The sequence below is a fragment of the Nicotiana tabacum genome, chromosome 13 (genome assembly GCF_000715075.1).
Source record: "Nicotiana tabacum cultivar K326 chromosome 13, ASM71507v2, whole genome shotgun sequence".
Classification (NCBI taxonomy): domain Eukaryota; kingdom Viridiplantae; phylum Streptophyta; class Magnoliopsida; order Solanales; family Solanaceae; genus Nicotiana; species Nicotiana tabacum.
The window spans coordinates 51,634,788-51,650,317 of NC_134092.1; positions in this window are offsets into that span (position 1 = coordinate 51,634,788).

Below are 15,530 nucleotides of genomic sequence, written 5' to 3' on the forward strand. Positions count from 1 at the left end.
GGGCCAACCAGTCGAGGAAGCGACTTGGGAGGCCCAGGAAAACATGCAGATCAGATATCCAAACTTATTCAGCACTTCAAGTGTAATTCTAAACCCGTTCGAGGACGAGTGTTTGTTTAAGAGGTGGAGAATGTGATGACCCAAAATGTCATCTTTAAATTTAATAATTAATTATGTGTTCTAAGACCTCAAAAAGTACTATTTATCATTCTTCGACTTGCGTGCGCAATCCGTAAAATTTCATGAAAAGTTTTTATGTGAAAAATGGATTAAAATGTGGATTAGAGCTTTAAAACTCAATTGAGTTGACTTTGGTCAACATTTTGAGCAAACAGACTCGGATCAGTGTTTTGACAGTTCCGGTAGGTCCGTATCGTGATTTGGGACTTGGGCGTATGCCCGGAATCAAATTTCGAGGTCCCTAGCCTGAGATATGGAATTTTGAAGAAAAATTAAAATGTTTAAGTTCGAATAGTGACAGGATGTCTAATTATGTGGAAATGACCCCAGAATAGAATTTTGATGATTCCAACAGCTCTGTATGGTGATTTTGGACTTAGGAGCGTGTTCGAAATTTTATTTGGAAGTCTGTAGTTAAATTAGGCTTGAAATGGCTAAAAAATAAGAATTTATGTTTGAAAGTTTAACCGATGAGTTGAATTTTGATACTGGAGTCGGAATCCAGTTCCGAAAATTTTCATAGCTCCGTTATGTCATTTATGACTTGTGTGTAAAATTTGAGGCCAATCGGAGTTGATTTGATAGGTTCCGACATCGAATGTAGAAGTTGAAAACTCTTATTTTCATTAAGCTTGAATTGGGGTATGATTCATGGTTTTAGCATTTGTTTGATGTGATTTAGAGGTTCGATTAAGTTCATATGATGTTTTAGGACTTTTTGGTATATTTGGTTGAGGTCCCGAGGGCCTCGGGTGAGTTTCAGATGGTTAACGGATCAAAAGTTGGACTTAAAAAGCTGCTGCAATTTTCCCTTCTGCTGTATATTCTGGGCTGTGATCGAGCCCCAGATCGAACCCAGATATCGAGCCCATGATCGAGACCCATGCTCGATGCCCTGATCGAAGGCTCAACCTCGATGTCCTGATCGAAGGCCCAACCTCGATGTCCTGATCGAAGGCCCAACCTCGATGTCCTGATCGAAAGCCCAACCTCGATGACCTGATCGAGGCCATGATCGAGGTCCAGGCTCGAGCTTGTGATCGAAGCCGCGATCGAGGCCCAGTTCGAGGACAAGTTCCGAAGGCTGCTGGGCAGTTTTATAAAAAGAGGGCATTCGTCCCATTTGCCATTTTTGAAGAACTTGAGCTTGAGCAGAGACGACTTTTGGCAGATTTTCAAGGAAAAAATATTGGGGTAAGTGATTCTAACTCGGATTTGGTCTACATATACAAGTATATCATTGTTTTCACCATAAATTAGTGTTTTGAGATTTAAATTTGGGAAATTTTTAGAAATCTCAAGAAACGAATTTTTGAGATTTCGGTATCGATTCGGAGTCGGATTTGAGTGAAACTGGTATCATTGGACTCGTAATTGAATGGGTTGTTGGATTTCATAACTTTTGCCGGATTCCGAGATGTAGGCCCCGCAGGCGAATTTTTAATTAATTTCGGATCTTTTCTTTAAAATGTAGTATTTTCTTATATAATTGATTCCTATAATATTTAGTGATTGTATCGAATTATTTTGGCTAGATTCGAGCCAGACGGAGTTGGATAATCGTGGAAAAGGCCTTATAGTGGATTAAATTGGAGCAAGACGAGGTAAGTCTCTTGTCTAATCTTGTGAGGGAAAAATTACCTCATAGGCGATTAAAATTAAACAATTGTTGCTAAATTATGGGGGCTACGTACGCACGAGGTGACGAGAGTCCGTGCGTAGCTACTATTAATGCTAAAGTCCGGGTAGTTTAGGACTCAAAGCATGCCTTACTTGTGTAAATTGTATTCTTTGATTAATTAATATTAATTGATATATATGAATATATTGTGAATTGTTAGATAAAGATATTAAAGGATGGAAATCTCATATGCTTAATTTTTGTTTAAATCAATTAATTGTTAAAAGAAATTATTCTCCTCCCAAATTTATCTTATAATAAATATACTCTCCTTCCGGAGGCACATAAGAAAATGTCCTCCTTTCTTGTGGAGCGGGCCGAACGCCTCGGCAGGATAGATGTATCTATGGATCGCGCCGCACGTCCCTCGGCAGTGTACACGACACTCTGGATCGGGCCGTACGTCCTCGGAAAAAATCGTGCTTAATAATAATAATTACACGATACTTTAATAATTTATTTCAGCTTGTGAAGCTAATTAATAAATTGGAAAATCTTTTGAATTTAATGAATTATTATTCTTGCTTGTTAAGGAATTAATTGTTACTCCTGTAAATAAGGTTTAATTGATAAATTAGAAATTATTTGAATTGAGGGAATTTAATTAATATATTGAGAATTGTTACATTTGAAGAAATTTTGATTATTTCTGCTGATTAAATAAATTATTGTAAATTCTGTAAATCATGCTGATTTAAATATCCTAGTTGTATTTCAGTTATTATTATTGACCCTTAGTGAGTGTCAAAGTCGGCCATCTCGTCACTACCACTTTGAGATTAGGCTTGATACTTACTGGGTACATGTTGTTTGCGTACTCATACTACACTTGCTGCACATTTTGTGTAGGACCTGAGACAGGTACTAGTGGAGGACCTATCATCACATACCCACGTCATCCCGAGGCATAGTGGTGAGCTGCCTTTCTGAGCCGTTCTGCAGCTACCAGTGTCTCTTCTTATATTTACATTCTGTCTATTTCATTTCCGACAGTATTTGGAGTTTTGTATAATATACTAGATGCTCATTCACTTGTGACACCAGGTCTTGGCACACACATTGGTAGAGTTTGTGTTTATATTTTCTTGGTTTTAAATTTTATCAATGTATGTTTAATTTATTAGTTGGCTTGCCTAGCTGTAGTGTTGGGCGCCATCACGACCTACAGGTGAAATTGGGTCTTGACAACACTGTTAAAAGAAGAAACGACCCGATATATAGAAAAGAAAAAAACAGAAAGAATCTATGCACAGTAAAGTTGGTCCCGTATGTGGGTCCCTTATACACTGTATTTACTGTGTATACAATGTTTCTACTGTGTAAACAGTATATCTACTGTTGCGTGGGGTCGGCGGCTTCACTGTTGATCATATTTCACGTCTCTCTAATTCTTTCATCTGTTGGATGAAATCTTCTTTTCTACGGCTTTGTCAGATAATATCTTCTCTGATTGAATAGGCTGTGAATCTTCTGCAATATCATCATTGCTTGTTTCATTTCGCATTGAAGTGTCAGATTTTTCATACTGGTTAATAGATTAAAGTAAGTTTCTTTTTGCTTCTTCCAAATACTTATTAATCATTTCATTCTTATCTCCTTCTTGAAAAGAGATTCTTCTAGCAATATGCTTGACTGAGCTATCATCAATTATTCCCTTCTGGAGAGTTGTTGAGTATTCTGGGATTTTTTCTTCAATAGAATCCAAGAGTTCTTCACCGTATAACATTTTTGTTTAGGGATCTTTTTTCATCAATTTAACCCATAAATTATTATAAAATGTTCTATATAAGCAAGGAATTTGTTCTTCAGTGAATCCCAGCTCTGGAGTCCATTTATGAATCTATGGAATAGAGAACTCTATAAAGAAATATATTTGGTCAATTTTTTCTAAATAGCAGATATGATATGCGTAGTATAACTCATTCATATCTGGCGAAACTTTAGTCCATTCTTTGTATAACATGAGAAATTATTTTTCCATAACTGATATTGCTATGATTGATAGTGGAGCCGATGTTAGCTGCATTCGAGAAGGGTTAATACCTACTAAATATTTTCAAAAAACCACTCATATGGTTAAATCTGTATCTGGTCATGCTTTAGATATAAAGTATAAATTACCAAATACACATATTTGTCAAAATAAAGTCTGCGTTCCTCACTTTTTTTTCTTTGTTAAAAACCAATTATACCCTCCAATTATACTTGGAACACCTTTTATCAACGCTATTTATCCTTTTACTAGCATAGATTCTAAAGGATTTACAGCAACTTATAAAGATAAAAAAATAAGTTATACTTTTGTTACATATCCCGTAATTAGGGATATTAATGCTTTAAAAGATATGAAGCAAAAATATATTGATTCTTTGCAATTAAAATTATTTAGTATGAATATATTTGATACTTTAAAATCCACTAAAGTACAGGAAAAGATTAAATTGATTTCTGAACAAATTGCTATTGATATTTGTGCTGATCATCCTAGTGCTTTTTGGAATTAGAAAAAACATATTGTCACTCTTCCATATGAAGATAATTTTTCTGACGATGAAATCCCTACTAAATTTCGACCCTGTCAGATAAACGCCGAATTAGTATAATTCTGCAAAAAAGAAATTGATAATTTATTACAAAAAGCTTTGATAAAACCTTCAAAATCTCCTTGGTCTTGTACCGCTTTTTATGTAAATAATGCTGCAGAAAAAGAACGTGGCGTTCCTAGATTGATTATAAATTATAAACCTTTGAATAAATATTTAAAGTGTATTAGGTATCCTATCCCCAACAAAAAGGATTTGTTATCAAGATTATATGATCCCAATATATTTTAAAAGTTTGATTTAAAATCTGGTTATTGGCAGATTCAAATATTTAAAGAGCATACTTATAGAACTGCTTTTAATGTTCTATTCGGGCAATATGAATTGAATGTTATGCCTTTTGGTTTGAAAAATGCCCCTTGTGAATTTCAAAAAATAATGAATGATATTTTTAATCCATATTTAGATTTTATCATCATTTATATTGATGACATATTAGTATTTTCTAAAACATTTGAAATGTATATTAAGCATCTTGATATTTTTAAAGAGATTGTTATACAAAATGGTTTAGTTATTTCCAAACCAAAAATGAGTTTATTCCAAACAGATGTTCGATTTTTAGGACATAATATTTGTCAAGGAAAAATTACTCCTATTCAAAGATCGATTGATTTTGCATCAAAATTTCCTGATGTTATTACTGACATAACTCAATTACAAAGATTTTTGGGAAGTTTAAATTATATATCCCCATTTTATAAAAATTTATCTTGTGATTTGGCCCCTTTATACGACAGGCTAAAAAAGGATTATAAAAAACCTTGGACTGATAGTCATACTACTTTGGTTAAAAATATTAAACAATGTGTTAAGTGTTTACCTTGATTAACTCTTGCTAATCCAGCATGGCAAAAGATTATTGAGACAGATGCGTCTAATATTGGCTATGGTGGGATTTTAAAACAAGTTAATCCCAACAATAATTGTGAATATTTGATAAGATTTCACTCGGAAAAATGGACTGAAGCCCAGAAAAATATGCTTCTGTGGCTCATGAAATGTTGACTATTGTTAAATGTGTTTTAAAGTTTCAGGATGATTTATACAGTCAAAATATTTTAGTAAAAACTGATGCTCAATCTGTTAAATATATGTTTAACAAAGATTTTAAACATGATGCTTCAAAATTAATTTTTGCAAGGTGGCATGCTCAATTAGCCCCTTTTGATTTTGAAATTCAGTATAAAAAGGGAATTGATAATTCTCTTCCTGATTTCTTATCCCGTGAATACTTAAATTAATCATGAATTTCTATAAAACTTTTCTTGATGAAAAAACGTTAATCACTATTTTGAAAGTGGTTAAGTTATATAGAGATTTACAAAGTCTTATAATTGATAAAATTATTGATGACATTGTCGAAGAAGAATTTTCTATTCATGATTATTCTGAAGAAATTAGAAATGATATGCAAGACTATTATTTATCTGAATAAAATGAATTGTTATATTTGCAGCATGGACCCTCCGTGGGCCAGAGGTAGAGGCAGAGGCAGAGGGGGAAGATCATCCCCAAGAAAATCATATTATCAAGGATCGTCATATGGATCCTTTCAAGAGCATACTTATAGAACTGCTTTTACTTATAGAGCATACCTAATAAATGGTATACCAGTTATTGGCAGATTCAAATATTTAAAGAGCATACTTATAGAAATGCTTTTAATATTTTAGTCGGGCAATATGAATGGAATGTTATGCCTTTTGGTTTGAAAAATGCCCCTTCTGAATTTCAGAAAATAATGAATGATATTTTTAATCCATATTTAGATTTTATCATCATTTATATTGATGACATATTAGTATTTTCTAAAATATTTGAAATGCATATTAAGCTTCTTGATATTTTTAAACAGATTGTTATACAAAATGGTTTAGTTATTTCCAAACCAAAAATGAGTTAATTCCAAACAGATATTCGATTTTTAGGACATAATATTTGTAAAGGAAAAATTACTCCTATTCAAAGATCGATTGATTTTGCATCAAAATTTCCTGATGTTATTACTAACAGAACTCAATTACAAAGATTTTTGGAAAGTTTAAATTATATATCCCTATTTTATAAAAAAATATTTTTGGGAAGTTTAAATTATATATCCCCATTTTATAAAAATTTATCTCGTGTTTTGGATCCTTTATACGATAGGCTAAAAAAGGATTATAAAAAATCTTGGACTGATAGTCATACTACTTTGGTTAAAAATATTAAACAACGTGTTAAGTCTTTACCTTGTTTAACTCTTGCTAATCCAGGATGGCAAAAGATTATTGAGACAGATGCGTCTAATATTGGCTATGGTGGGATTTTAAAACAAGTTAATCCCAACGATAATTGTGAATATTTGATTAGATTTCACTCAAGAAAATGGACTAAAGCCCAGTAAAAATATGCTACTGTGGCTCATGAAATTTTGACTATTGTTAAATGTGTTTTAAAATTTCAGGATGATTTATACAATCAAAAGGTTTTAATAAAAACTTATGCTCAATCTGTTAAATATATGGTTAACAAAGATTTTAAATATGATGCTTCAAAATTAATATTTGCAAGGTGGCAGGCTCAATTAGCCCCTTTTGATTTCGAAATTCACTATAAAAAGGGAATTGATAATTCTCTTCCTGATTTCTTATCCCGTGAATACTTAAATTAATCATGAATTTCTATAAAACTTTTCTAGATGAAAAAATGTTAATGACTATTTTGAAAGTCATTAAGTTATATAGAGACTTACAAAGTCTTATAATTGATAAAATTATTGATTACATTGTCGAAGAAGAATTTTCTATTCATGATTATTCTGAAAAAATTAGAAATGAAATGCAAGACTATTATTTATCTGAATAAAATGAATTGTTATATTTGTAGCAAGGACACTCCGTGGGCCAGAGGTAGAGGCAGAGGCAGAGGCAGAGGGGGAAGATCATCCCCAGGAAAATCATATTCTCAAGGATCGTCATATGGATCCTCATCTAACTCCCCAGTGATACAAATGGAAAAAAAAAAGAGAAAAGAGATTCTTCTAGCAATATGCTTGACTGAGCTATCATCAATTATTCCCTTCTGGAGAGTTGTTGAGTATTCTTGGATTTTTTCTTCAATAGAATCCAAGAGTTCTTGACCGTATAACATTTTTGTTTTGGGATCTTTTTTCATCAATTTATCCCAGATAATATTATAAAATATCCTATATAAGCAAGAAATTTGTTCTTCAGTGAATCCCAGTTCTGGAGTCCATTTATGAATCCATAGAATAGAGAACTCTATAAAGAAATATATTTGGTCAATTTTTTCTAAATAGCAAATATGATCTGCGTGGTATAACTCATTCAAATCTGGCAAAACTTTAGTCCATTCTTTGTATAACATGAGAATTGGGTCAGGTAATATTCTGACTGTTGGACCGTGGTATGACCACCAATTTAAGAACCAATTAGGAATGGGTCATGCAAATATCTTTGCACATACCTTTATGAACCAAGTATATTTATGTCTCTCATTATTATAATAAAGCACTTTATCAAAGGCTTGGATATAATCCCAATATATAAAATTCATACGAGTTTTGTTAAGGCTTATCTGCCTTTCTTTCATTGTGAAAATCCCCCAATCTTCAACAGATATAATCTGTTTAATAATAATTTTTGAGAAGTTATAAACATTCTCATCCGTGCTATAACCGGAAAAGTGCTGAAATTCTGCACTGCCTGTACTGGTAAGAATAGTCTCATAATAAGAATGGATTTTGTATGACTCACTCGGATAATATAATCCATTAATCAAATACCTTTGGAATATCTTCCATGGCTCATCTTTTCTCTATATCTCAGAATTTCCTAAAAGAAATATCATTTCTTTTCTAAACAATTTTTCATAGGACTTTATATCATCAGTGTCCTCTTTGGCAATTGACGCAAATGTATCATTTTGCTTTTGAGCAGCTAAATATGCCTGCAGATGACCGTATAATGGGCTGTCCTCTGGAATATCTTCCAGATGAATAGAAAGAGTTGACGAAGATTCGCTTTTGAGAGATATCTTCTCATTAATTAAACTCTTTTTCCCATTTGTATCACTAGGGAATATTTTTTCACGAAGTTTATCATCAGTCACTTCTTTTAAAAGTTCTATTTCATTATCAGATGTAATTATTTTCATGTTCAAATCTTGAAATTTAGATTGTAATTTATAAAATTCATCATCATCACAAGTACATGTATTACCTTTGCATGTTTTACAAGAATTATCAATATTTTTATCACTATCAGATAAATCAAGTAAATCGACCTCAGCTTCAGATTCTGACTGTACAGGGACCTAGAATATGGGACCCTCTTTTACTGTTTTAAGTTTTTTTTTTTAATTTATAGGAGCATTCATTTTGAGAGAAGGCACCAGCCTTTAGACTCTCTCTCTCTCTCTCTCTCTCTCTCTCTCTCTCTCTTGTAAAATTTTTTCTTGTATCTATTTTCTGAAGTAAATAAAATCCTCTATTCATCGGACTCAGGCCTTGCATCCCGGCCTTACGAGGTATTTATTATATTTTTTTAAGTATTTCATGTCTCTCATCTCCAGCCGTGACTATGTCCGGCTAAGAGATTTCATATCTATGTTGAATATCTAACTTCTCTCCTATATACACCATGAAAGATTTGGCCTCTATCAAAATATAAAGGAATTTTTATATAGTTTCTTGGCTTGGTTCCGAGATGGTGGTACAGTCAGATTTAGTACTAATCTTATTGGCTTTGCCTTAGTGGCTCTGTCTAGTAAGTCGTGAACCTAAGCCCGTTAAAGATGTTGAAAAGGGCGTCCTCTTTCACGGTTAGAACCGCTAGACACATGGGCTCAATAAGAGTATGTATTAGTTATAATTGTAAAGAATCTATATGTCTTTGCTTCATATTAGTTACTGGATCTGTAACAAAAGTATAACTTATCTTTTTATCCTTATAAGTAGCTGTAAAACCTTTCGAGTCTATGCTAGTAAAAGGATAAATAGCGTTAATAAAAGGTCTTCCAAGTATAATTGAAGGATATAACTTGTTTTTAACCAAGAAAAAGAAATGAGAAATGCAGACATTATTCTGACAAATACTTGTATTAGGCAATTTATACTTTATATCTAAAGCATGTCCTGATGTAGATCTAAACAGATGAGTAGTTTTTTGAAAATATTTAGTAGGTACTAAACCGTCTTGAATACAGCTAACATCAGCTCCACTATCAATCATAGCAATAGTTGTAATAGAAAAACTGTTATAAATTAAAATAGTACATTTATTAAGCCATTTATGGGCAGTAACAATTTGCATCATTCCTAAAAACATATCATGTTTAGGATCAAGACTAATAGGTTTTTCTTTAATATCATTTTCAAAAATACCTTTATTTTTGTCATTAGATTTCTCAGCTGGAGAATTGATTTTCTCAATCTGAGTAATCCTATGATCACAAATCATTTGATTTTGTTTAAGAGATTTGATATCTTTTTTCAAATTTTCAACTTCAACCTTTAAATCGTCGAAAGAAGAATCTCTTGCTGAAGTTGTATTTTAAGTAATAAGACGGTTATTAAATTCTAATAAAGAATAAGGTGCAGAATATTCAAATTCATTTTTTGAGTTATAAGGTTTTGAAGAATTTAAACTAGTTCTTGCAGAATTTGTACTTGCAGCTAAATTTATAATTGTTTCTCGAAGTTTTTCATCAGTAACTTCTTTTAAAAGTTCTATCATATTATCAGAGGTGATAGTTTTCATATTAAAATCTTGAAATTGTGATTGTAATTTTTAAAATTCATCATTATTATAAGTACATGTATTACCTTGGCAAGTTGTGCAATCATTATCTTCAGCTTTATCACTACCAGATAGATCAAGTAAATCAACTTCATCTTCAGATGCCGAATAAGAATCATAATCTGATTCTGATCTATAAAGATGGGAGTGGTAATATTTTTAAAGCTATATACCCACCTCAATCACCATTTGTTTTACCTAATAATATAGGTATTACTTTCACTGCATTTTAAAAATTTATCGAAGAAGAAGTTGCTGCAGTCAGTATCGCCGAAATTAATAAACTGATTTCTCAAAACAATTATTTGGGTTTATATGTCAAAGTTTCGGGTGAACATATCAGTTCTCTTGATGAATAACTTGATGAATTAACAGTTTTGATAAAGGAGATGAGTACCAGCAAGAAGGTAACAGATATTGCTTGTACTTCTAGAAGTAAAACAGACACTCAAATTGTTCTTACTCATGTTTAAAGACCTCCTGAGATTCATGATTTTAAATTCAGAACGTTAAATAATTTAGAAGAACTTCTTGATAAAAAAGTTATCTGATTTAAATGTCAAACCAATTGATTTATCAAAAAATTTTGCTGATAAAATAAAAACCAATTCTGATTATAAAAATGAAGTATGGTCAGAGTTTAAAAAACTCAAAGGTTATCCCAAAAATAATAATATGTATGCTGATAAACCCAAGATGCAAACTTATTATGATAATCGCCCTACTCCTCAAGATGTGTTAATAGAAGAACGAGATTGGAATCAGATTAATACATCTTATAGTGGTTCCAAAATTTATGAATGGAATCTTGATGGTTTGACTGATAGACAATTGACTATTCTTGTGCATAAAATGCTTATGTATGCAACTATCTGTAAAAGTGTGAAAAATACAGATAAAACTATTTGCAAAATAATTATTGCAGGTTTTACTGGTCAACTTCGTGGCTGGTGGGATAATTATTTAACTGTTGAAGAAAAGGCTTCGGTTATTAATGCAATAGCCACAGACGAAGGAGTTGATAACTTAGGCATGGCTCTAGTGAATAATAGAGAAGATGCTGTTTATACCCTTATTCTTACCATATTAGAACATTTCAATGGTAGATTTACCAATCAGCATGAGACAGCCCGTACTCTACTTAATGGTCTTAGATGTAGGACCTTAGGTGAGTTTAGATGGTATAAAGATACCTTTATGAGTAGGGTTATGGAATTACCCGAAAATAAGTATGAACATTGGAAAGCTAAGTTTATAGATGGCCTTCCCTCCTTCTTTGCTGAAAGAGTAAGAAAAACTCAAATGTGGACAATAATTTGAAATAAATTCTGTAAGATAAACATATAAGTTCAGAACTAGGTGCATAATTATAACCGTGCGTTTTCACATTTAATGTTAAAGCATAGAGTATATTAACATTAGAAAGAGATAATTGAAGATTAAGTTGAGTATTAAAATATACTGGACCATAGGCCACAGTAAATTCAATCGAACCCATCAGAGACTATCTAAAAATCAAATTTCTAGCATCTCTAAGAGCCGCTAAAAATGTCTCTGCTAGCCCTTTAAGGGTTAATGGTTTAAAAGCAATTTGAACCATACCAATATACAAATAATTATAATAATTTTTATATAAATTAACATCATATTTATTTTATAAACGAATAGTCTGTTTTGACGAATTTAAAACTAAAGACTGTTCAGTTGTTTTTATTAATTGTTTTGAAGATAGTTTTTATTAATTCTATTGCATTAATAACCGAAGCCTTTTCCTCAACAGTTAAATAATTATTCTACCAGCCACGAAGTTGGCCAGTAAAACCTGCAATAAGCATATTGCAAATAGTTCTATCTTTATTTTTTACACTTTTACAGATAGTTGCATACATAAGCATTCTATGCACAAGAATAGTCAATTGTCTATCAGTCAAACCATCAAGATTCCATTCATAAATTTTGGAACCACTGTAAGACGTATTAGTCTGATTCGCTTCCTGAAGTGGAGGCAATATCAGTTATCTTCTTGCTAGTACTCATTTCTTTTATCAAAACTGTTAATTCATCAAGTTTTTTATCAAGAGAACTGATATGTTCACCCAAAACTTTAACATACAAACTTAAATAATTATTTTGAGAAATTAAATTATTAATTTCTGCGATGTTGACTGCAGAACCATTTTCATCAATAAATTTTGGGAATGCAGTAAACGTACTACCTGTATTATTAGGTAAAATAAAAGGTGCTTGAGGTGGGTATATAGCTTTAGTAATGTTACCACTCTCATCTTTATAAGATCTTTCTAAAACCTTTATGTATAGCGATAAATAAGTGGTTATAAACCAAGGAACAAAATATATAATTTGATTATGTAAAGCACAAGTTTCATAAAACTCTTGAGAAATATTATTTAAATCTTCTTTACTATAAGTATCAAAAAATCATGTTTTAAACTGGTTCCATTTATTACTAAAGAAAGCTTTTTGAATGTAATTTCTTGCCAGTGAAATGTGAAAACGCATGATTATAATTATGCGCCTGGATCTGAACTTATATGTTTATCTTATAGAATTTATTTTAAATTACTATCTACGTTAAACCCTAGATGTAAATTATATGATACATCTGATCAGACTATATTGGTGGAAACCAATTTTGCAAAGTTTAAGGTCACCACGAGGAGACCATTTAACTGGATCGAGTAGGCGGGCGGTAATCCGCACGGCCATCCAGATCTAGCTAACTTTAGTACCCTTAATCTTAAAGACTGGCGGTAGTCCGCACAGCCAGTAAGGATAAAAACCGAAATATACAAGAATTTTAGATATAGCTTTATGACTGTATGGAAGGATAAATCCTTTTACCCAAGCAAGAGGCCTAGCTAGATCTAATACATACTCTTATTGAGCCCATGTGTCTAGCGGTTCTAACCGTGAAAAAGACGCCCTTTTTCAACTTTTCCTTTAACGGGCTGAGTTCACATCTTGCCAGACGTAGCCACTAAGGCAAAAGCCAATAAGAGTAGTACTAGATTCGACTGTACCACCATCTTGGAACCAAGCCAAGAAACTATATTAAAATTCTTTTATATTTTGATAGAGGCTAGATCTTTCATGGTGTATATAGGAGAGAAGTTAAGTATTCAACATAGATACGAAATCCTTTAGCCGGACATAGTCACGGCTATGTCACGGCTAGAGAGGAGAGACTTGAAATATCTAACAAAATAAAATAAATACCTCTTAAGGCTGAAATGCAAGGCCTGAGTCCAATGAACGAGGAATTTTATTTACTTCAGGAAAATAGATACAAGAGAGTAATTACAAGAGAGAGAGAGAGAGAGAGAGAGAGAGAGAGAGAGAGAGAGAGAGAGAGAGAGAGAGAGAGTCTAAAGGCAGATGTCTTCTCTCAAATTAATGCGTCTATAAATAAGAAAGAAAAGGAATCTTAAAACAGTAAAAGAGGGTCCCACATTTTGGGTCCTTGTACAATGTTTCTACTATTGAAATAGTGTATCTACTGTTGAGCGGGGTCCCTGGCGGCTTCACTGTGCTGTAGGTCCCGGGTGGCTATTACTGTAGTTGACCACAAATATCACTGTCTAGGTTGTTTTTCTAACTCCTTCATCATTTGGAGGAATTCTTCCGCATTTTGTATGGCATCATCAGATAATATCTTTTCTGATTCAATAGGTTGAGAATCATCTGTAATATCATCGTTGCTAGTCTCGTTCCGCATAAAAAAATATCAGATTTTTCATATTGGTAGATGGAACGAAGCAAATTTCTTTACTTCTTCCATATAATAATTAATCATTTCTTCTTTATCTCCTTCTTGAAAGGAGATCTTTCTGGTAATGTGCCAAACTAAGCTATCATCAATTTTTTCCTTTTGGGGGTTGCTGGAATATTCTTGGATTTTTGCTTTAATGGAATCCAAGAGTTCTTGACCATATAACATCTTTGTTTTGGGATCCTAGAAATTATTATAAAAAGTCCTGTATAAACAAGGAATTTGTTCTTCGGTGAATCCCAACTCCGGAGTCCACTTATAATTCCATGGAATAGAGAATTCTAGAAAGAAATATATTTGGTCAATTTTTTCTAAGTAACAGATATGATCCGTGTGGTATAACTCATTTAAAATTGGTGAAACTTTTGTCTATTCTTTGTATAACATAAGAAATGGATGCAAATTGTTACTGCTTATAAATGGTATATTAAATGTACTATTTTAATTGATAATAGTTTTTCCATAATTGATATTGCTATGATTGATAGTGGAGCTGATGTTAGCTGTATTCAAGAAGGGTTAATACCTACTAAATATTTTCAAAAAACTACTCATATGGTTAAATCTGCTTCTGGTCATGCTTTAGACATAAAGTATAAATTACCTAATACACGTATTTGTCATAATAAAGTCTGCATTCCTCACTTATTTTTCTTGGTTAAAAACCAGTTATATCCTCCAATTATACTTGGAACACCTTTTATCAATGCTATTTATCCTTTTTACTAGCATAGACTCGAAAGGTTTTACAGCTACTTATAAGGATAAAAAAATAAGTTATACTTTTGTTACAAATCCTGTAACTAGAGATATTAATGCTTTAATTAATATGAATTTCACGACCCAAAACTAACCCCTGTCGTGATGGTGCCTATCGTGGAATTAGGCAAGCCGACTCATTTCCAAAACAAAATGATATTTTCATTTCAAAGATAATTTCAAGGTTATTTAACATAAAACCTTCATTTAAAGAGTTCAAATCAAAGAAAAACAGAAGTGCGGAAAAGAAAAGCCCGACATCGGGGTGTCACTAGTCATGATCATATACTACAATCTGTCTAACAATATCAAGGCTAACTCAGCCCGAAAAATAACTAAATACAACTAGAGGAAGATAAGAGGGAGAAGAGCAGGGGCTGCAATCGCCAAACAACTACCTTGCTATCTCCAAGAAAATCTGCAACCAGAACACTCAATAACCGCTACCGTGTCCAGCTACACCTGGATCTGCACATAAGGTGCAGGGAGTAACGTGAGTACGCCAACTCAGTAAGTAACAACAATAAATAAAGACTGAGCAGTAGTGACGAGCAATAAAGCATATAACGTTCATATCAGGAAATCTTAGTAAAATACCACATGCTTTTAAAAATTAGGATTTGAATCAAATTATCTAGTTTAAACCCAGTTCTAGTAAAAATCATTTAAAGACATTTTTCCAACAGTTTTTCAAACAAAGGCTCAATGCAAAG